Source organism: Macaca nemestrina, chromosome 3, assembly GCF_043159975.1.
Source record: "Macaca nemestrina isolate mMacNem1 chromosome 3, mMacNem.hap1, whole genome shotgun sequence".
NCBI classification, from domain to species: domain Eukaryota; kingdom Metazoa; phylum Chordata; class Mammalia; order Primates; family Cercopithecidae; genus Macaca; species Macaca nemestrina.
The window spans coordinates 92408112-92432803 of NC_092127.1; the positions used below are offsets into that span (position 1 = coordinate 92408112).

A 24692-nucleotide genomic window follows, 5' to 3' on the forward strand; every position below is an offset into this window, starting at 1 on the left:
TATGCTAGAATGGTTAGCTAAGTGAATAACGTATCTTATCTCTATTTTTTTTTCTTGACCCTTCAACATTAGCTCCCTTTGCTATTTAGGATAAGCAGAGATGGTGTAGTCTTAAGACTTTGGATTTGTGGACTTTGAAGTTTTCTCAGCACAATAAGCTCTTTTTCTACTGCGTCTACTTTTGCCACGGGCCACTGCTCATTGTACAACCAGCATGCGGTTCCCTGAAGTAAACCTTCCTGAGAGTCTGTAAAAAGAGAATCTAAGGAAATAGAGCCCTTCATCAAAAGATTTCCGCATGAGCACGCATTCAATTCTCCACTGTTTTGATAAGGTACAGTCTTTCTTTTCTCAAGTCCAAACTGCTTATTAATGCTTTTGCAATAATTGGTACCACATGTACAGAAATGCAAATCTTATTCTACTCCTTCGGCAGTGCATTTCCTCAAATTTGAAACATTTGGGATTAAGCTAAGTCCTGGAGCTTTAGAGGGATGATCAATGATACCCTCCATTCCCAGGTCCCACGTCTAGGGGAGGAAGTAAACCTATGGTGCTCTGCATATTTTGGCCCAGGTTGGGCTTGTAAGTCAATTGTCTCTTATAAGACTTTTTCTTAATATCTCACAGTTAGCCATTTGAAATTCAGCAGCCAGTGTAGGCAGTGAATCATATGGCAGCTCTATTCCCTGCATGGTCTCATCTGAGGCAGGTAAAGACTTTTTACACAATGTACTCATTGGCATTCTATATAATAAAGAGACCCAAGAGAAAAATATCTTTACAGAAATGAGTCAACTAAAATGCATATTTCAAAAACACTCATTGAAAAGTCAAGGATCCTGATTAAAAGATAACAAAGTCTAATATTTAGTTTAGCATATCTACACAGGGAAGTAGAAAAGAAAATAAACTTTATTCTGATCAATAATGTGCCTTTCTGAATGTACACGAGTCAAGGAAACAGTCCCTTTTCCAAAATGGGTTGAAATAATACTGTCAATGTCTTATTGACAATGCCCAATATCCAATAGGAATAAAGTATACGTATGTGTATGTGCTCGTTTGTGTGTATGTGTTTCAAAAGAGTCAGTAATTGAACAGGCATGTCTGTAGCTTGGACAAACAGAAATCAAAATGTGACAAAGATGGAGAGAAGAAGTATTATTCTGGTGATTTTAACAGCCTGGTAAAATACTGTTGGGTAAGCCCAGAGGGACAGTGAGTCAGTAACAACCATATTCTTGTAATCCTGATATGATTTATTTAACAAAAGGAAAAGATCTTATAGAGTTTTCCATTTCCCAATATACATAAGAGATCACCTTATATAAAACAGATGCTGAATAATGTTTATGAAATGAATAAGAAGCAGAAACATAAGTTTGTTTCTTGTGTAGTGTTTTTTTTTCAATTAACTTTCAATAAAAACAATACCTCAAATTGAGGAAAAAAGTTATCTCACTGAAGCATTCCTCAAACTGTGTCGAAATGGTGGGAAAAATACTTCTGTATATGTGGTAATAGAACACAAGGTGATAGTTTAGAATGAGATGAGGTTGACATCTGTAATTACTATTCAAACTACAAAGTCATGCAGGTGAGTACAAATTGGACCAGGGAGAAGAAAACGGCAACCCTGAAAGAAAATATTATGTGCTCTCTAATCTAACATTCAGAAACATGACATGCTCCATCCTCTGTAAGCTAAATTTACTGAGCCTTATTTCATTCAGCAAATGTTTTTGGTTATGAAATAGCCATTCTTTTAATTTCTGTGTTTGTATGAATTGACAATTTGTTTGTAAGTAGTATCTAGCTGTGTCTATTATTACAGAGATTCCCTCATTCCTCAGAAAAGTATTAGGCATCTTGTGAAATATTTTACACTTTAAAAGGGGAAAATCACCCAGCTTACACAGCACATTCTATGGGGGGGGGTGTGTGTGTGTAAAATAAAAGTCATTTGCAAGTTGAGTGATCAAATTGTTCTCATTCCCCTTCTTTGGACATGAATTTAAGAAACACTTTTCTTTACTTCACTGTAAACAGCCCAGTCTCAAACTTCTAAAGAAAAATTAGAGCTCTGTAGTCTGCAAGTTCCCAATCGTATGCATTCATGAAATAGATAATACCTTACGAGATCTTGATTTGCTAAAAAGAGAAAATAAATAACTTTTGGCTCGCCAAAGATAGGGACTCTGAATCAATATTTCATAAAAGATTACTAATATTAGAATCAGCATAAAATTTTGATCTAGTTAGTTTTCTCTTGGTTAAATTAACTGAAATAAAGAAAATATAAAAGATATTATGTTCCCCAAGGTCAGGATTTTAGAGTTTTCCTGAATTCGCTCCAATGTATAAAGTTGTCTAAATTACGTACTCATTTGCCCACATCAACTTACTTACTTTTAACTCATCAGTGGAGTTTGCAAATCCACTAGAGGTTTGTACCTAGACCTGCAAATATTTCACTCTAGTATGTAAAATAGTATTTTTATGTTTGTGATTATAAATTATGAAAGAGCGGCCAGGCACGATGGCTCATGCCTGTAATCCCAGCAGGCCGAGGCAGGCGGATCACCTGAGGTTGGGAGTTTGAGACCAGCCTGACCAACATGGAGAAACCCCGTCTCTACTAAAAATACAAAATTAGCTGGGTGTGGTGGTGCACGCCTGTAATCCCAGCTACTCAGGAGGCTGAGGCAGGAGAATCGCTTGAACCCAGGAGGCGGAGGTTGTAGTGAGCCGAGATCACTCAGGCCTGGGCAGCAAGAGCAAAACTCTGTCTCAAAAAAAAAAAAAAAAAAAAATTATGAAAGAGCAATTTTTATACACACACCAAAGAGAAAGGCCAATACTGAATGTTAGCCACAACTAAATGTAGTTTAGTCAGAATTAAAATAGTGTCTGGTTTATATGAGATCAAAAATGGGGATAATGCATTATTCTTCTACAACTATATTACATACATACTCATCCAAAAGTCCTAGCTAAAAGAAGTGAAGGCTAGCTGAAAGAAGGCAACAGCACACTAAAATGTCAATAGTATAAAAAAAAAGACAATTAAGCAACATTTGCATTTTAGATAACACTAGAAATTAAATGCAAACTTTAAGGTTTTATTACTTTAAGTGATTGAAATCTGTATTTGCTCCAAACACATGGTGAAGAGAGAATATGTCTTAAACCTTGTTTTAAAAAAAATTAAAAAGATCCTCCCATACCCACAATTGTCAGCCATTCCTTTATTTCCTTTTATCAAAATTCAGTTATGAGTGAAAAGCAAGTTGTAGTATCTTCAGGACTCAACTGATTTATAGTGCCCCGCACTTGGTCCAGACTAAAATAGATCATTTTGATTGCCTCCTCAAAGAACAGGCTCATGGAAAATAAACTGTCCCTGAGAAATCATTAGGACAGAAAATTAGGAGAGATAGATTTAAGTTTCTCACCAGGAAACTGTAATACTTAAGAGTTTCAAGTTTCTCCAAGGGCCTAGAGAGTAATTTTAAGTTTCAGGGCACTCCAAAACTATCACGAGTTGTTGACTCTTCTTAGTCCCCACACCCCAACAAATGGAATTTAGTTCAAACCTGCATCTAGTACTAGATTACCCAGTGCAATGAGCACAACGCGCGCGCACACACACACACACACACACACATTTTTTTCCAGTTGGCTCCTTATCTGTCCTTGAGAAATTGAGACTACAAAGAGACTGAAGGGAGAGAGCTGACAGGCAGGCAAACAGATTTTTATCCTCTTCCAGATAGTGATTTTGATATATCTCAATCACTGGAACTGTAACAAACACATACAGCTAGAAACAATTACCTCTGGGGAATGTCATCCAGTTATGTTAGATTCTACAATTTTCTTAAAGCTGCTTGATTCTCCATGCAGGACTCTATGAGAGATTTGATTTTGGGTTAATGTTACAATAACTACTACTTATTGATGATTTACTGTGAATCAGACACTGCTATAAGAGTTTATATTATTGATTATTTAATCCTCACAAAAATAGTCAGTAGTCCCACTATTCCCACTTTATATATCTTAAGATAAAGCAAAGATAAATCAGATAGCTAGAGGCACTGATTAACTAGCCCAACGTGAATCTCTGCTACATTAACCTACTAATAAGTAGAAGAGTGGATTTGGACCCAAACGATCAAGCACCAAAGTCCATGTCATCCGCTACACTCCTGCTTCTCAAATATGACTACTCATGTATGTGACAATGATCCTGAAGATGATACTGGCTCTAAAACCTTTTGAACACTTTGAGTTCAACTGTATAATACTATAGCATTGGACTCTTCTGAGGCATCTCCCACTTTGAGGAATGTCCTCTTTCTTAAACTCTCTTCACTTTATTTATTTTTATTTATTTGTTTATTTTTGAGATGGATTTTCACTCTTGTTGCCCACGTTGGAGTACAATGGCACAATCTCAGTTCATCGCAACCTCCGCTTCCCAGGTTCAAGCAATTCTCTTACCTCAGACTCCCAAGTAGCTGGGATTCCAGGCATGCACCACCACGCCCAGCTAATTTTTGTATTTTTAGTAGAGTCAGGGTTTCTCCATGTTGGTCAGGCTGGTCTCGAACTCCCGACCTCAGGTGATCTGACTGCCTCGGCCTCTCAGAGTGCTGGGATTACAGGTGTGAGCCACTGTGCCTGGTCTCTTTATTTTAATACATAACATGAATCTTTCTAGTTCTAGTCAAATATTTTGAATATTTGTCTGAATTGTTATTTATCTTTCCTTCCCTTCTGTAGTTGATTTCCAGAGATCTAGAGAGAGTAAGTAAATCTGCCATATCTGTTTTCAAGAGGAGAAGCAATGCTGATATACATTTTATTTTAGCATAATTTGAGCACTTATAGACTGTTTTGTTGTAACCTCCAGGACCATGTTTTGTTCAAGACTGGGAATAGAACAAATCATCCATATGTGATTTTTATTAATGCTGTTGGACTATCTCATTTAAATCTTATCATGTCCCTGTAAAATCAGCGTTGTACAAACAAAACATATATATACCAGAAAGTAAAGATAATTTACACAGGGTTGCCCACAGTGACTCCCACAGTTAATATATGAAGAAAGACCTGAAGGAAGCAATGGAGTAAGCCACACAGAAATGTGGGAGATGACTTTTCAAGACAAAAGGATCAGGAAAGCAAAGGTGACCACATGTTGGGCCTGATTTAGGAACAGCAGAAGACTGATGTGACAGTTGTTTAATAAGCAAATGAAAAGATAAGGCATGATGAATCTAGCAAAGTAGTAGTGAACCTTATCCTATAGAGCCTTGTATTCCATTGGAAGGAAGTGTGACTTTTGCATCTGAGCAACATGAGATACCATTGATGGTTTGGAGCAAAGCAATGATGTAGCCTGCTCTGAGTGTTAATAAGATCATTCTAACTGTTGTGTTAAGAACAATTTTTTGATATATTGAGTGTAGAGAAGTAAAGAAACAAATTAGTCAGATGATTCTAGGATGTTTTGCTTCACCTTTTGTAAAATGGATTTTGCATTTATGGAGTTAGGGAAAACTTAGGAGACGTGGAGGTTCAGAAATTTTGTTTTGGGTATGTTAAGTTTGGGATGTTTAGCATTCATTAAATTAGTTAGGTCAGATAAAAATATGGCTATAAGAGTCTGGAGTACAAGGCAGATATGCAGGATGAATATTTCAATATCTGAGTCATATAGCACATAGGTCATATTTAAAACTATGAACTGAATGAGATCTCCAAAGGGGTCAAATAGATATAAAGAAAAGATTTAGAGACTGAGCAGTTGGATGCATAAATCATTGGAAGTCAGGAGTATGTAGGTAAACCAACAAAATCAGGATATACCGGAAGACACAATGAGCAATGTAAGAGGAAAATCAGGAGCAGATAATGTTCTGGAATCCAGGAAGCAAATATTCAAGAAGAGGGCCTGAGAAACCATGAAAAATCTTGATAATAGGTCAACCAAGATGAGAGCTGAGAATTGACCATTGATTTTTAACAACAGAAAGCAACTTGATAGCATGAAAGCGTTTTGGTAAAGTGACAGAGAATTTCTGATTGGAATGAATTCTCAAACGAGCACAAGAGGAGACACATTAACGATTAATATACACCTTTGAATTTTATCTGATTTCCTGACTTTCAGACCCCACTCTATTTTTATGGCTGACTCCTCCCAGTACAGGATGAAATATAATCCTCCAGAATTTAAAGTGCTTATTTCACAGGTAAAATTTTGAGCTATGATGCATAGGTATTTACATTGAAATAAAATGGATAGAGGTTTCCTAAATATTTTTTCTTAATATTCTAAATATAAGGTAATTCTAAATATGTTACTTTGTTTGAATGATAATAAGTAAAACAATAGTGCATATAATATTTCAAGTTTACGTCCTAGAAGTCAATGTCATTATAAACGAGATGCTATCTAAAACACTTTTAATATTGAGACTCAGGTAGCTTGGAATAAATGAACTGAACTGAGATTGTTATTTCCTAAGATAAAAAGGGGTGATTTCTTTTCTTTTAACTTTTACTTAATTTTCTTTTGTTCAAATACTTCTCAGTTATTAAATAGTCATAGCTCATTCTTTAAATTATATCTTTTAGTTTTCTGAATCAAATTACACACACCCACTTATTACATACCAAGTAAAGTAGTGTAGCTTTTCCTCAGATGCCTCTCATTTTCAAGGAACCTGTGAACTAACTTATTTAGAACGTAATATTCACACATGTCACAATCTCCAAAAGTATGAAAGTCATCTTTATTTAAGATAAGTAAAGGATAAATATTTCCAGTGTAAGGATTCTTTCATATGAAAAATCACCACTGTGCTTTATTTTCTGTCTATAGATGAATCATGTGTGGATAAATTGTGGATCACATTTATCTTTTGAAACTTACTACTTAAGGAGGTAAGAAAAATAAAAAAATATGTCATATTTGAATACACTTAGAAGTTCTGTTACAGTCCAACACTTCACAACTTTTATCATTTTTATGGCACCAACTGCTTTTTAAATTGTATTTCTCTATAAGTATCATTTTTTGTTTAACACCATTTTCATTTTCCTCTTGCTTTATTTCTCTCCCTATTGTGTTTCTCTCTGTTACTTTTGCTCTTCATGAGGACCGAATTATTTTCTGTCAAAAGTAACAAAACACCATTCTATTAAATCCATGGCTTTTGAAAAGAGGGCTAATAACTTTGATCACTGCATTTGTATAATTAAGGTGCAGGTCCTTGCTTTAAAGGAGTTCATCTCTTGCTTTGAATCTGGGTGGGATGATGCATTTATGAAGATGAGCACTCTGTTGGAAAGTCCCTGGTCCCCTTTGGTGTCGCATCTATCTATGTCCCCAGACTGCTCATCCAATGTTCCAATGACAATGATTAGCGAGACCCCCTACGAGCTGCAGATGGAATGAGGCAGAGCGATAAGGCACATTGCCTTTCAGATCAGCAGAGACAGGGGCCTTCTTCACAGGAAGCCCAAGAGGAAGCCGTTTAAACAAGCGTGCAGAAAATATTGGGGTAATTACCAAGCACCAGGAGGGGGTCTCAGCATTGAGAATAGATTCAAAAATTCATTCAGCAGATTAATTGATGCTTTTCCTGCAGCTTGTCTTTGGAAATAATTCCCATGGAAATTCACAGCTGAGAGTGGGAAAGTGTATTATAAAAATATATTTTCATTACAGCATATATATTTACTAATGCTTGAACCACATTTGTTTCTGTCAGAGAAGCTTTGACTCCTTTGATCATTTGACTTTCTTGTTTTGCTCTCTAAAAGAAGACTCTTGCACCTACAAAGGCCAGAAAACCTTAATGTCTGCAGATATATTATAAGGATATGTTTAAAGTACTCTGTTGGAAATATCTGGGCAAGTTTTTGTGACTTCAATTATTTTCTGGCATAGTATTCTTGATTGCCATTCTGATGACTGATTCAATATATCTAGAACAAAATCTGTTGTGGGTGTGTTTGAACCGGAGTGCCCTAAAGGAGAAGGACTGGTATCCCTCAGTCCCACAAGGTCACTGGAGTGGAACATCAGTGCTATGACAGATTTGTTTCTGGGGAAAAGCACATTGACCTTTGCCTCCTTCTCTTCTAACCAGCTGGCAAATAAAGGTCTTTAACAGCAAAAATACTGAGACATCCACTTATCAAATATACTAGTTTGGAAAAGGTGTCAGAAAGCAGAAATGAACGGGTGTGTGTTGTGTGCTGTGGCATCATATTTATAGAACACAGGGTTCGCCTTAAGAAAGACACACCTATCTTTTGGAAATATTGATCTATCATTTTGAAAAATAGGAAGAAAAACTGTTAAAATTCTGTTGCTGCATTGTTTGCATTGGCATCCCTGGGAAAATCCTTTTACTATGTACAGTTTATTGGAAATTATCTTGGAATAAATTAATGTGAGTATCCTCACTGCAGATGTCTGTTCATGCACATAAGGATTCTAGGACCACTTGGGAATTCAAGAGTGAGGATATCAGTTCCTTTGAAATGGGGTGAACAGGATAGGTGGTTCATCTCTCCCATGATGAAAGCATATACTGTTCCCTTCACCTTAAATGCACTTCCCTTTCTTGTGTACCTGACATGCTACACTCATGTGGCTAAGACTGTATTACAACTTCCGTAGGACCCTTCCTTTATATTAAAATTTATGGTTCACAATCTCACTAGTATAAAAGACGAATATATTAGTGATACATTTTGAAACATTTTATTTGACCTAAAAATTTATTTGTTCTTCTTATTTAAAAGAAATTAAACTATTTATGGCCCCAGAATCTATTGTGGCCCCAGGCATTGTACTTATTGTACAATGAATTATTCAGTCTTGCATTCAAGTAAATGTCCAAGTAAAATGTTGACAGTTATATAGAAGCTTCCCATGGCAACCATTTCCTTCCTTTTCTGACTAACAGATCCTAAATTTTTCAGGGTTCAGGAAAGAAAAGGCTCAAGGAGTAAGTTCCTCCCCTAACCAAAGGATAGACCATGATTGACTCAGTGCCATCATGGAAATTCTGTTCCCTTTTGTCAAGCAGGGATTTTAAATGTGGGTCGTATTTTTTTTTTTTTTTTTTTTTTGATGGAGTCTCACTGTGTCACCAAGCTGGAGTGCAGTGGCATGATCTTGGCTCAGGCTTACTGCAACCTCAGCCTCCCAGGTTCAAGCGATTCTCCTGCCTCAGCCTCCCGAGTAGCTGGGACCACAGGCATGTGCCACCATGCCCAGCTAATTTCTTTTTTTGTATTTTTAGTAGAGATGGGGTTTCACCATGTTCACCAGGATGGTCTTGATCTCTTGACCTCATGATCTGCCCACCTTGGTCTTCCAAAGTGCTGGGATTATAGGTGTGAGCCATTGCGCCTGGCCAAGTGTGGGCCATCTTTTAATCAAAAAGGATGACATAGTTTAGCAGCCCAAAGGAAGGAGCCTGAATATTTGAAAAAATTGTTGAGCTACTGAATTAACCTAGGATTCTCTTTTTAATTCATGAGCTATTCACTTTGCCACCAGACTTGTTCCTATAAAAACCACAGCTTTCAATGCAGGCAATCTCTCTTAGGCTGTCAAGCCAAGATTATCTATTTGGTCCTGTGGCAAATTGATAATAAATGGGATAAAAATAAGTTTTCTGCATCAGGCCACCTATATCTGAGTTTTGTTTTGGAGTGAGTCATTGTAAAAGGAGTGCTCTCAGAGATTATTATCAGAAAGAGTCGTGTCAGCTAACAGGGAGAGGGGAAGAACTGACTGACATAACGGTACCAAATCAAGAAGAGCTACAAAATGGCACTTCTTGGGGTTGGCTGGGAAGCACAAACATGAATAAAGCAGGAAAATCTTTTCTGGAGAATGCATTCAGTTGAGCCAATCTGGTACAAATTCAATAGCACTTTAGGGTTAGAAAACTTTAAAATATAGGGTGTTTTGATATGTGTCATGCAGATTGGTTTGACCCACTGAAAGTCTAACCTTCTGTGGATCATGCCATGTTTTTCTCTGGGATATGGACAAAATAGAGTGAGAGCAATATGAGGTTATTACCTTATCCTTTGCCCCTCATATACCAATCTACAGCTTTTAACTGCATTTAGCCCTTTCCAGAATGGCAATAAATGTAGCTCCTTTGCCAAAAAACACACAGTGTTTCTAAGTAGCACTAGCAGAAGCAAGACAATCTAGGCAAATTTCTGTAGTAAAATCTATTTAAAAATATATGTGTAAGAGGGAGATATGGGTACATAGCTTTAAAATTTCAGAGCAGTGTTGTTCTAATGAAAGTTTGTCAAAAAGATTAAAGCTTGAAACCAAGGACAAAAAAAGGTATGGGGATTGGCCATTTTGGAACTGGGATAAGGTAACAAGGTATTATAGAACTATTGTTGGTGACAGATGATGATAAGAGGTTATAATTTATTCAACCAAAATGTATTTACAAATGTTCTACTATCTCTAGGCATTGGCCAAGGTGCTGGGTGATAGGGATATAGTGAAGGATAAACCTGATGTCATAAAGAATGGATAACTACCAAATGTAATTCTTCACATGATTTGTAACAAATACACTGGTATTTAGTCAGGAAATGATGTAATAAACACAGATCTGGACATACAAGAAGTTGTTTAAGAAGTAGTTATCTGAGTTAAAGTTTGTGAGTTCAGGCAAACAGACCAGAACCTGCTCTCAACTGGGGAATGGGAGAGATACCAAAACACTACCATCCTGACATTTACTGATAGGGGGGAAAAAAACAGAAAAATACAGATTAGAAACCTCAATTTTACTAATTGAACAAATATTGTTGAACAGGATTGTACCAAGAACAAGAAAGCAGAGTTTACCGTCTAGGGGAGACATTGTCATGTTATGTATTAGTAAAGTAAATAATATGATGATAAATGTATAATGTATACATAAGTCTAATATATATATCTTCTAGGGAGTGGAAAGAAAGTGTGTTAGTTAAGATGCCAGTAACAGAACACCGAACTAAGCATGGCACAAACATGGAAAACATTTATCTCATTTGCATTCTATGAAATTATCTTGAAAAATAAGATTTAATGGAGTTCAATAACATTCTGATTCATAAAACCCCCTTTGTTCATTTTTCCCATCAGAATATCAATACCTAAGAAAATACTAACGCAAATGAATATTGGTATTCACTTGTGTTATGAATGCCAATATTCATTTGTGATACTGTTTAATGCATGGAGTGAACACAAGCACACACAATGGAATAAAACAGCAAGAGCAAAGACATAAATGCGGTGAATAAAATTTCTAAGACCTGCTGTAAACCTTCATTAAGTATATATTACTATAAATAAAATATTTTTTAAAAGGGTCTTAGGCCGGGCGCGGTGGCTCACGCCTGTAATCCCAGCACTTTGGGAGGCCGAGGCGGGCGGATCACAAGGTCAGGAGATCGAGACCACGGTGAAACCCCGTCTCTACTAAAAATACAAAAAATTAGCCGGGCGCGGTTGTGGGCGCCTGTAGTCCCAGCTACTCGGGAGGCTGAGGCAGGAGAATGGCGTGAACCCGGGAGGCGGAGCTTGCAGTGAGCCGAGATTGCGCCACTGCACTCCAGCCTGGGCTGGGCGACAGAGCGAGACTCCGTCTCAAAAAAAAAAATAAAATAAAATAAAATAAAAAATAAAAGGGTCTTTAAAGAAGTAAAATGTCTGCAATATTTTTAAAAGATCAAAAAAATATAATTGCAAGGAAAAAACCAAAAAATACTATAACTTGTTATATGTACATTAGAAATGCAAACATGAATGCGAAGGTACCTCTATATGTATTGACTCATCCTTAAAATGTTAGGAAGATGTTAATAACTTAAATAATATAATATCAACTAAAAGAATAGGCCTCGATATAGCTACAAAATTATCTAAAGGGAGGCTGAGTTTAAATGAACCCTCCATTTGGCTGATCAATCTTTAGGCAAAATGCTTCTAGGAGACATGGATTTAGGTCATTGCTTTTTGAGAATCAGGTATCTACCTGGGCAAATATCTGTTGGGCTTTCTGACTACATTAATTGTAAATGCCTATAGGATACTTGTATTTCATAACCTATGCCTCCCACTATGCCCCCAGATAAGGCATCTGATTGAGGAAAGAAAATCTAGCAGGGCAGACAATGGCAGGGCCAGTTTTGCCTCTGTTTCCTTCAGAGATTAACTTTCCTCTGCCTACAATTCTATTCTTGGTAATTTGTTTGAACCTTAAATTTCCCCAATTTAGGCAAATATAGTATTTATTCTCCTTTTATTTGTTCGAAGTATCCCAAAGGTGTGAATTCATGAGCAGCCAATTTGGTTTTCACATACTTTCCTGTTTCTTCTGCTTTTAGATAATTTAGAATTACAATAATTTAATTATTGCTTGTTTCATAACTCTTTATCCATTTTCTCTTTGAGAAGCTCTGGCTATAGAGGCAATCTGATGTCTTTCACATGATTTAATGTAATGTAAGGTATCAGGTATTTTTCTAGAAAGGAGAGCTAAAAGTTCCAGTTTATGCATCAATTCTTTCATGTTCAAACAGGATTAGAAGAATCATTCTCCCATTCATTTTCTTAACTTATAAAATAAATTAGTAAGTCTAGATAGGAATTTTCCAGTGTTCTAATAATTTGTGTAAGTCTTCACAGACCTCAGATAAAAAATTAAAGAAAATAAGGTGGTTTTTAGTGTTAAAAATTAAAATGAGTTCATGATGGGTAAAAGCATACTTGTTTAAAATATGGAGAGATATTACAAAGACAAATATGGACAAAGCCGTGATTCAAAATCTGGCCTTCTTAGAACCTGGTTCTATTCCCTATCTCAATACTCAGGAGAGGTGTGTGTCAGACAGTTTTTATTTGATGTCATTAAATACTGAGTTCTCTAATTCTCTCCTTCTCACTTGACAACCAGCTTATCGATGATAATATGACTTCCTATATCATGGAAAAAATGCCTTGACTAAAAGACATAGCCACATGGTTATATTCACCATAGTGCTCATCTACACCAGGAAATTTACTTTTTTAAACTTTATATTTTCTTTGTTTAACTTAAGTATTCCCAGAGGGGTGAATATAATCTTGGTGAGCTGACAATGAAGCCTGCCAGACCAAAGGACAAAGTTTGAACCAAAAGAATTTTAAACTGCTAAATTTCTTGGGGTAGGTTCATCAGGTCTAGTGTGACAATCCTTCTCTATCATTGTGCATCATTCATTAGGAGCTTTTTCTTTTTCTTTTCTTTCTTTCTTTTTTTTTTTTTTTTTTTTTTTTTTTTTTAGACACAGTCTCATTCTGTCACCACGCTGGAGTGCAGTGGTGCAATCTCGGCTCACTGCAACCTCCACCTCCTGGGTTCCTGGGTTCAAGGGATTCTCCTGCCTCAGCCTCCCAAGTAGCTGGGACTACAGGTACACACCACCACACCCAGCTAATCTTTGTATTTTTCGTAGAGATGGGATTTCACCATGTTGACCACGATTGTCTCAAACTCTTGACCTCATGATCCGCCCGCCTTGGCCTCTCAGAGTGCTGGGATTACAGGTGTGAGTCACCGCACCCGGCCTAGCTTTTTGTATTTGCAGTTTGTATGAGTGGTTGTTACTTATTTCACATTAAATGTCTGGGTCCAATTACATCTTGCCATTGCACTAATTTATAGGAATGCATCCCTGTTACTGTATTAATGGCCTATAGTCTGTTGCTTCTGTTTTTCTCACTGTCATTCTTACTTAAATAGTTCCTGACATGTTTCTGGCTTTTCATGACTCTATGGACCTCTCAAGTAACACAATGCCACCTGCTACTCTTTCTAACAATCAAAACTTCGTGACGACTGTGTGTATTACAACTAAGAAGGTCAATTTATTTTTTAGCAGTTTCACTTTGTTTCTCAAACTCTACTATCCCTCAGTCTACTTTTTCTTAGAATATGATCTCATGTCTTACTTACAATACATCCCACTCGAACTATTTCAGTTTCTCAACAAATTTGCTGAGGAAACATTATTTTCCCTTGGTTATATTTCTACGCATAGATGGCCATTTCATTCTCCAAGCAGAAGCAGTAATGAGGTATTATTTTCAAGAATTCTGCATATTTTTCTCATTTATTTTACCATAAGATAAACATTTGTATTCATTGATGATCCTATTGGTTGAGTTAACTCATTAGAGAACAGTGTTCACACATAGGCCTACTACTTGTTTGTTTGGTTTTCTCTCTGTCTCTCAACAGTTGCCCCAGCTGCAGTGTAAAAGTTAGGTAGAGTTCACAGGGTAGAACTGCAGACCACACATTTGAAACCTTAATTCATGCTGTTTATTCAATCCAGGTTAAACAGAAATAAAATAATATATTGTTTAAATTTTTATTCATATGTCTATTTTTTAATTGGTTCAAAACGTAAAAGAGAGAAAGATAATTAATTAGTACCTCTCAAAACCTCAAAAACTTATTTAATTGCAATATATGCATATTATAATCTTGTTATTAAAATGTATACTTATAAACAGTGTAATAAGAAATAGGTACATGATGAAGAGTTAACTTATTTAATGGCAAACAACTTACTGAGTGGTCAATTTTCAAGTTCATTGATGAAAGAATTTGTATTTACAGAAAAATAAGTAGATGACATACGTCCCTATGTCCCATTAGCTCCTTATCTTCTTTCTTTCTTTTTTTTTTTCTTTTTTTTTTTGGAGACGGAATTTCTCTCTTGTTGCCCAGGCTGGAGTGCAATGCAATGGCGCAATCTCAGCTCACTGCAACCTCTGCCTCCCATGTTTGAGAGATTATCCTGCCTCAGCTTCCTGAGTAGCTGGGACTACAGGTGCACGCCACCATGCCCAGCTAATTTTTGTAGTTTTAATACAGACAATTTTGCAATATTGGCCAGTCTGGTCTCAATATCCTGACCTCAGTTGATCTGCCTGCCTTGGCCTCCAACAGTGCTAGGATTACAGGAGTGAGCCATCATGCCCAACTCTAAGTGTATATTCAAAATCAGGAGTGGAGACAATTTGTTAAATTTCAAATTGTCAGAAAAATAGGTGGAATCACTAGTGGAATACTGGGGATCTAGAAAATAAAAGACACCTCCAGAGAAGAAATAAAATTCACAAGAAGAACTTAAACAAATTTACAAGCAAAAAATAAACCATCCCCCTAAATAGTGGGCAAAGGAGACGAACAGATACTTTTCAAAAGAAGGCATACAAATGGCCAATAAACAGATGAAAAAATATTCAACATCACTAATTATTAGAGATGTGCAAATCAAAACAACAATGAGATACCATCTTACACCAGTCAGAATAGCTATCATTTAAAAGTCAAAACAACAGATGCTGGTGAGGTTGTGGAGAAAAGGGAATGCTTATACACTGCAGGTGGGAGTGTAAATTAGTTTAGACCGTGTGGAGAGCAGTGTGACAATACCTCAAAGAACTGAAAACAAAATTACCATTTGACTCAGCAATCTCATTATTGGGTATGTACCCAGAGGAATATAAATCATTCTACCATAAAGACACATGCACGCATATGTTCATCATAGCACTATTCACAAGAGCAAATGCATGGAATCAGCCTAAATACCCATGAATGTAGACTGGATAAAGAAAGTGTGGTACATATACACCATGGAATACTATGCAGCCATAAAAATAATGAGATCATGTCCTTTGCAGCATCGTGGAGAGAGCCAGAGACCATTATCCCTTGCAAACTAACACAGAAACAGAAAACTAAATACTACATGTTCTCACTTACAAGTGAGAGCTAAACATTGAGTACACAAAGAAGGGAACAACAGATACCAGGGCCTACTTGAGGGTGGAGGGTGGGAGGAAGGTGAGGATGGAAAAACTATCTATTGGGTAATCGGGTACTATACTTATTAGCTGACTGATGAAATAATCTGTACACCAAACCCCAGTGACACGCAGTTTACTTATATAACATGTGCAAAATTACCCCAAATCTAAAATAAATGTTAAAAAGAAAGTTGACTTAGAGAGAATTGAAGGTTTATGAAAGCTACCTATTGTCTGCCAATAATCAAAACTGTACATGCCTCAGTGGCAGGTCTGAATCTATCTATGGTAATTAATTTGGTTAACTCTCAGGGTTACTGAACTGCAGAGGTATAAGGTCCAAAAAGCTACTATAAAAAAACACTATTAATATTTCAGTGCATTTAGAGATCTTGTCTGTATTCTAGGAGCAGGACCAGGTCCTTAGTTTGTCCTCAGCATTCAAGAGACCTTACTGGCTATCAGATTCTCTCTTCTAGACATGCCTGCCTGTGGTCATGAATTCCAACTGAGAATTGCCACCTGGTTTGTCTCCATTCTCCTACCTATCACAAGCTGATTCCTTTTGTCACTTCTTATATAAAGTGATGTTTTCTATAGGCAACACTCCCCTACATACTTCCCCTTAATGTACTTGAGAAGGGAGACATAAGAATAAAAACTGACACTAAATATTTACTATGTTAGTAATTTAAATATCCTTATAAAACCCATCTTATTTTTACTTACTCATATAAGTCAAGAAATAAGATATGGGAAAATGAGAGAGCATCAAAATCCATAAATGTGAAGATAATTCCTATTAAATATTCTAGAAAAAAATCTAAACAGCATTTTGCCATTTCTTCATTTTTCATGTTACCAGAAAAATCTTGTGACATCACTCATTAATAATGATCGTGCAGTCACTTCAAACAAAAGCCTGTGATCGTTGGACAGAATACATACAAACAGCTGTTGAAATAGATGGTTCTCTACAGTGCATGTGTGTCAGCAAACTGAAAGTTTTGATCAAGCAAAACAGACTCTCAGAATCTCTTAGTAAAGCATCACAGTTTTAGTTTTATAAGCGAGTACTTTTCTTTTAGAATCAGTGAAAAAATATTCTGCATAATAGACTTTGGCATAGCCAATTGATCTATATTTGAGACACTCTGTAAGGATTCATAAGTGACTTCCATGAAATTGAGATGCCTCTTGCTAGCCACCTTTTGACTTTAGAGGCAAATACAAATGTATTTGTCATTTGAGCTCTAAAATAATTATGGGAAGGGTTAGAAAATTATACATCAGTACGCTATTTTTATATGCTTTAAAAATGTATTAAACTATAAAATGTGCAGTGTACTTTTGAAAAAATTTGACATAAATATTTATTTCCATTTAGAAAGATCTACTAACAATAGTCCTGGAAAAGTGACTGCTGTGACATGCATCTAAGATATAGTTTTGCTAAAATTGCATTATAGTTTCTTGGGGGTTTTAATGCTTGCTTTTAGATGCAATTTAGGTTAAAACATCTAGATACTATTCTTTGATCTGACCTAATCAATTTTTAAAATATTCTGTGTAGAGCCCTTTCAAAAAATGTTGAGTCAGATTCCTAAATGGTCACAAAGAGATTTGATTAATAGGTTTAAGTTCACTTTTGTGTAGAGCTTTAAAAAATAACAAACCTTAATCACCTTAATTAACATATATCTTTCTTATACTTTTGTAATAAATAAAGTACACTTGCTCTTTACTACCTAAAATATAAGCATATATCTCCATCATCGACTAATGGTTTTGCTGATTTCTCTTAAATTCTACCCTAATCAAGCACTTAAAATTGCATCTGGAATTTAAATTAATCTCTAATCCTTTAACATTTCCCCAAACTGAGAAGCAGGAAGAAGGTCCTATAATAGTTCAATGGATGTCTGTCTTTCTATTTATAACTTTTAAATGTGCCAACCAGTGCTGAAAAAGATGTGCAGAAAAATTAAAAGTGTTTATTATAAACTCAAATTCTGATCTGAAGCAGGTGTCACTTCTCTATTTCTTGTTAGTTCATTTTCTAGGATTTCTTTTGAGGATCCATTATAGAATTCTAAGTGTTGTGTCTACTGGGATTTACACCACTTGTTCAATCTATTTATACCAAGTTAATTAAGTGATAATCCCAGAGTATCAGAGGACATATGAAGTAATAAATGCCTGCTTCACTCTCAGGCATACTGAGACCACATGGTGAGGAGTCACAGAATGGAAGACTGTTTTATTACCTAATGTCATATTCTGTTGTATAGGGAATATTGCTATTAAACAATCTGTTCTTTTATTTTCTGGGGTTTTATGCCTTCCATTGGATAAATATTCTTTTTACAACTGATGTGATGCTTCTGAAAGGGATTCAATCCAAAGGTATGCAGAAAACATTTTACATTTTAAGTAAGAGATGGGCCTCAACTTAGCAAACTAGATCAAATTTATTCTCAAAATAAATACAATAAATAAAAATACAGTCTCATTTTCTGGTTGTTAAACGCGTTCCATGAATGGCTATAGAAAAACCTACAAGATGCCTAAACAATGAACTCCACATTGATCTTTCATGTGCTTGCAAACATACACACATATACGATCACACATACACACATACATACACACAGAGACCCAAATTATCTATTTGTCCAAATGCCTGTTTAAATGCTTATTAATTTATCTATTTTATCGACTAAGCAAGCAGAAAGAAAAATTCAGTGTTGTTTTATTAACACTGTATTCCGTTTTGAAAGATAAGAAATATTTGAATGTATTTATGTCTTAGAAATTCCATGAGTGATTTGTGAAAGCTATAAATTAGATGTAAAACTATTTCTAACAACTCAAAAAATTAAAAAAGGATTGGTCAACCTAGAAAGTTCATCATTACATTGAGAGTTGTCTAGTCTCCTGATGAAATAAAGAATTAGAACGAAGTTCATTCGAAGGTAACCGTAGAATAATCCTCCTTTAAAGATGAAGGAGTTTCTTTACACCAATTTAAAATGCTGATTAAAAACATCAAAGGAGCTTAAATGACACTAACAAGTTTATAAATGTGTGAAAGTGGGAAATTTGGGAATTATTCGAGTCCTGGTTCTGCTGCTACTAATTTGTTTTGAAATACAAAATCTTTAACCATATTGGCCATTAGTTTCTCCCTCTGTTATGTGTGTGGGGTGAGGTTAAAGTAGGTTAGCTCTTACATCTCTTCTTTTTAAAAATTATTTGACATTTAGAGTTCTTAAAAAAATCAATACCATGGTTATGAATGAGTGAAGTACAGATTTTAAACAGTTTCGCCTTTAATGAACTAAGCATTAACTTAAAAGTAGAAATAGCTCTTAAAATGAGACTGTGCATGTGTAAAATAACTAAAAACCACTTAGTCTGGTATTCCCTCAATGTAACTAAGAATATTGGATTTTTGGTCTTAGGTGATTAAATATTTGTGTCCATTTTGATTCATATATAAGATGGCCAGAAGCCTTTGGAGCAATATTAGATAAGAAGAATTTTAGAAATGGTTTGTAAGTACCATGTGTTAATATTGTGCTGTCATTATCATTAGTCTTAGATTGTAAACTTCAGTAAAACAAAGACATTTTCTACCATAGTTGATGCAATACTATACGAAAATATCACCAAATAATTTCCTATCTTGATTATAAATAATGATTAAATATGTTTTCCTGCATTAGACAGTATTGGACAAGCTTCTATATTGAAGATTTTTTATCTTTTTAATTAATTAATCAATTTTAATTTCAACTTTCATTTTAGTTACAGGGGATATAAATGTAGGGTTGTTAACATGGGTATATGGGATCCAGGTAGTGAGCATCGTACCCACTCGGTAGATTTTCAACCCTCTCCCACCTCTCCCCATCTCCCTTTTAGTAGCCCATGGTGTCTTATTGTTCCCATTATTATGTCCGTGAGTACTCAAGGTTTAGTTCTCACTTGTAAGGAAGAACACATGCTATTTGGTCTTCTGTTCCTACATTAATTCACTTAGGATTATGGTCTCCTCCAGCTCCATCCACGTTGCTGCAAAGAACATGATTTTGTTCTTTCTCATAGCTACATAGTATCCCATTGTGTTTATATACCACATTTTCTTTATCCAATACATCATCGATGAGCACCTAGGTTGATTCCATGTTTTTGCTACTGTGAATATTGCTGAGATGAACATACATATGCATGTGTCTTTTAGGTAGAATAATCTATATTTATTTGAGTATATATTCAGTAATGGGATTGCTGGGTCAAATAGTAGCTCTGTTTTAAGTTCTTTAAGAAATCTCCAAATTGCTTTCACAAGTGGTTGAACTAATTTACATTCCAACCAACAGTGTATAAGCATTCCCTTTTCTCCACAGCCTCACCAACAATCTGTTATTTTTTTTTACTTTTTAATAATATCTATTCTGACTGGCATGAGATGTTATCTCACTGTAGTTCTGATTTGCATCTCTCTTATGATTAGTGATGTTCAGCGATTTTTCATCTGTTGGTTGGCTACTTGAGTGTCTTCTCTTGAGAGTGTCCATTCATGTCCTTTGCCCATTTTTTAATGGGGTTAGTTGGTTTTCTTTTGTTGATTTGTTTAAATTTCTTACAGATTCTTGGTATTAGACCGTGTTAGATGGACAGTTTGTAAGTATATTCTCCCATTCTTTAGGTTGTCTCTTTACTCGATTGATGGTTTTTAATGTGCAGAAGCTCTTTGGTTTAACTAGGTCCCACTTGTCAATTCTTGTTTTTGTTGCAATTGCTTTTGGGACTTAGTCATAAATTCTTTGCCAACGCTAATGTTGAAAAGACTATTTCCTATGTTTTCTTCTAGGCTTCTTATAGTTTGAGGTCTTACATTAAAATCTTTAATCCTTACATCACATCGATAAATATATTTTATTTATTTTATTATGACATGAAATGTGAGGCACAAAATAATGTTTGCAAAGTCTTGATAAAGAACTTTATTTAGTATAGATGTAGAGTAACGTCACTTCTAATGTGTCTTTGTGAATCTCCTCACCAGAATGTAGATTCCATGAAAGCAGAGTCATTATTATTATTATTATTATTATTATTATTATTATTAGTTTTAGATGTAGTCTTGCACTGTCGCCTGAGCCGGAGTGCAGTGGCGCAATCTCGGCTCACTGCAACCTCCACCTCCTGGGTTCAAGTGATTCTCCTACCTCAGCCTCCCAAGTAGCTGGAATTACAGGCACCCGCCTGTAATATTTGTGTTTTTATTAGAGACAGAGTTTCACTACGTTGGCCAGACTGCTCTCAAACTCCTGACCTCATAATCCACCCACCTTGGCCTCCCAAAGTGCTAGGATTACAAGCGTGGGCCACTGTGCCTGGCCAAAAGCAGTTGTTTTAAAAAAATTTTCTGTCCCATTTTTGCTGTATTCCATGTATTCCATGTATGTACAGCATGTCTGTTGAATAGTAAAGACCTAATTAATATTTAATGAATCTCCTTACAATATTGCTTTCAGGTTTTCCATGCTTAGACACTTTTAAAAATGCAGTTAGAGGAAATAAAATGACTGAAATAAATTTTATCAGAAAGAAAAATTGTAAAAATGAAATTGATTTATTGATTCAAAAATCGTTTCATATCCTTGGATATTATGTAAAATATATTATGTAGTGAAAGGAAACGAAAACAATGTTTGTTGGCCTTTTAATTAAGAAGACAGAACTTATTTGACTCACTAGTTACAACAATTACAGAATGGAATCCACTACAATGCATTCATGTACTATAATTAGTTTGACTTGATTTTCATCACCTCTCTCAGAACTAAGTTAGATATGTGCTTATACTTTAGCATGAGGAAGCAGGATCCCAGTGGTGGAATGACTCATCAATATTGTATAACACCTAGTTAGTAAAGAAAAACAGTTAGAATTAAGGTAATTTGAATTCTGTTTGGCATTATTTACATATTAAAGAAACAACAAGACCACAGAGTTGCAAACAGTCATTTTGATACAATAATGTCGTCTCTCCTGCCTCTCTCTCCCCAGCACAAACTAACAGCTTCAGCACTGGGTTGTTTGACACTTTCTGAGTGATGACATCACAGAAATGTTAGGCAAAACAATGAATGAATTTTTGTTTCCAGAATTTCAAAAGAGATTTTTGAGACTTGTGGCCAAAACTGTACGATGAGAAGAAACGGTTTGTATTCTAAGAATTCTGTCTAGAAAAGATCCACTGACAAAAAAAAAGAAAAAAAAAAAAAAAGCAGCAGCAAAACAGGATAATTAGGTGCTGGTGTATATAATTGATGATGTAATATTTATTATAAGATCTTAATCTGTAAATAAAAATAGCTGATTGCAAAAGAACTTTTAGAGTATGGCCATATTTGCATTTTCAAATATAAATGAATAGGGCTACTAATATCCACTCAGGGAAGCAGAGAGATGAAAGGAGCACATTTCCCACTCTTACACTTAAAAAGGGCCACATGTTGAAATTTGTATTATTGCTCCAAGCTCACATTTAGGGAAACGAAAGCTTAGAGAGCTTGAGGTGTGTTCATGGTAGTCCAAGTGTCATGTGACAAGTCATTTACTAAAGTGTCTCTCTTAACACTCAACTTCTGATTCAGAAAGGATAATAATATATGAATTAGCAATGGTAAATATATAAATTTTATGTTTCCTATAACTCTCAAATTCAAATCTTATCTTGTACCACTGTCACTCGTATACTTTAAAGCCATCAGAAAATTCATACTCAAGTTTTCATTGCTTTTCTAAGACTAAAACCCACTATAATTAAACATTATTATTTCCAGCAAAAGACAAAAAAAAATATGTCAAATAAAAATGGGTTGGCGACTTAAATTCGGAATCAACATGTATTCCCACATGTTCACTCAGCTAAAAATTTTCTATTTTTGTAAAAGCTTAGACATTTTTACTCCTACACTTTCCCTGTTCCATATCACACTAAGAAAACAACAGTGTCTATGTGGGAACCTCACAAACCAAAAGTATCAATAGCTCCTTGAAACTTACTTTCCGCTCATGACAACATTTCAGTGTTGATTTTTTCAACTGCTCTTCCTTTTGTCTATGGGTGACACTTTCTATTTCTACATATGTAGCACGTTATTTTTCTTTAATTTTACGCTGACCATAGTGGATTATATTATTTAGTGTTTGTAGTATTTTGTCACCCATTAAAAGGCAATGCATTTTGTTTTCTCAGGTATTTCAATTACTGGCCTATACTTTGGTCCTATCAGATTTGATTTTATCATTGCTAAGAACATTCTCTTCCTGTTTTGTACTTAGCATTTAGAACATGCCACTCACTGCATGGTGTGGTCCTGACTCTTAAGAGACGGCATTTTCTGGAGTCTCAGCTAAACGCTCAATGTGCTCAGAGAGTGCGGGGCAGATCATTCTCTTCTGGCTGGGCTGACACTCTGTTCATCTGAAGTTAATCACTGGGCCGTCACCCAAGGACCCATGATGATTCACTACAAAGACTTCCAGAGCCCCTTCTCTGGAAGAGAGCCCTCATGTTAGATAGCCAGAGCTGTATATTTCAGCTGCGGCACAAGCCAAAAAATCTAAGACCTTCCTCCTCAGATCAGTAAAATCACTGTTATTTTGCCTCAGTATTTTGCAGCACAGAAAAGTCTCTAGGCAGAAACCAGGAGCCACCATGCTACAATCATCTGGTTCACCTTGTGTATTTTCCTTTTCCTCATGATCACAGATCTCTGCTTATTGTTTCATACCTGAATTGTTGTCTCTCATGTATTTTATAATTTTCTGCAGTAATTATCATGAAGAGATCACATGTCTGGTACCATTTTTCTCTGTCATGACTGGAAACAGAGGTCCCAACAGAGTAAAACATAACAAACAAAAATTAGTCATATTTCCTCCTTGATTATTTCATTGTATACTCATTGTGCTTAGATTAAATCTATATTCTTTACCAAGGCCTATAAATGTCTTTATAATTTATCCCTTGTATCCTCTCTAACATCTCATAAAATTACTCTCTTGAATCAAGACACACTGATTTTTTTTTCTAGACCCTGCAGGCACACAACTGGTGTTGAAATTGTAGGAGAAAAATGATCATACCTTTTCTCCACGTATCACAAGGGTCATGGTTAACACTTCTATAACATAAGAGAGATTACAAGAGAAAAATGTATTTTTAACAGTTTTACCTGACATGGGAGTCTTTAGAAATGAAGATCAAAAGACCCAGGGAAAACTGTATTTTGTGCTTAGTTTTATGAAGAATGGGTAGCATAGAGAAATATAATTGCACAAAAAGGGTATGATCTTGGTCGGGTGTAGTGGCTCGCATCGGTAATCCCAGTGCTTTGGGAGGCCCAGGAGGGAGGATTGCTTGAGGCCAGGAGTTTGAGGACAACTGGGCAACATAGCAAGACCCTGTCTCTACCAAAAAAAAAAAAAAAAAAAAACAAAAGAGGGAAGAGGGTATAATGTAATGGTAATAAATTGAGGAGGAGAACTCACTAAGACTTATCTGTTTAGATTATTCTTGGCCTCTTCTGTAGCATTCCTTCCTCTGGGTATAGGGCAGGATACCTGTCTCTGGAGGATCTTCAGAGGAGAAGGGACAAAGTCAGGGAGTGACATTTCTAGGTTTTACAACTGATTTTGAAGGAGAGACTTTCTAGTTTCTGTGAATTGTCATGGGGAA

The 24692-nt window shown here is 35.7% G+C and overlaps 1 long non-coding RNA gene across 1 annotated transcript in view; it reads left to right on the plus strand.

The window, feature by feature from the left end:
* Positions 1 to 222: 222 nt before the first annotated feature.
* LOC105464211 (uncharacterized) overlaps positions 223 to 24692 on the plus strand; it is a 66713-nt gene continuing 42243 nt past the window's right edge. Inside the window, exons 1-2 of the long non-coding RNA XR_011621160.1 lie at positions 223 to 334; positions 6902 to 6963. This is a non-coding gene — a long non-coding RNA (uncharacterized lncRNA). The remainder of the gene's footprint in view (positions 335 to 6901; positions 6964 to 24692) is intronic.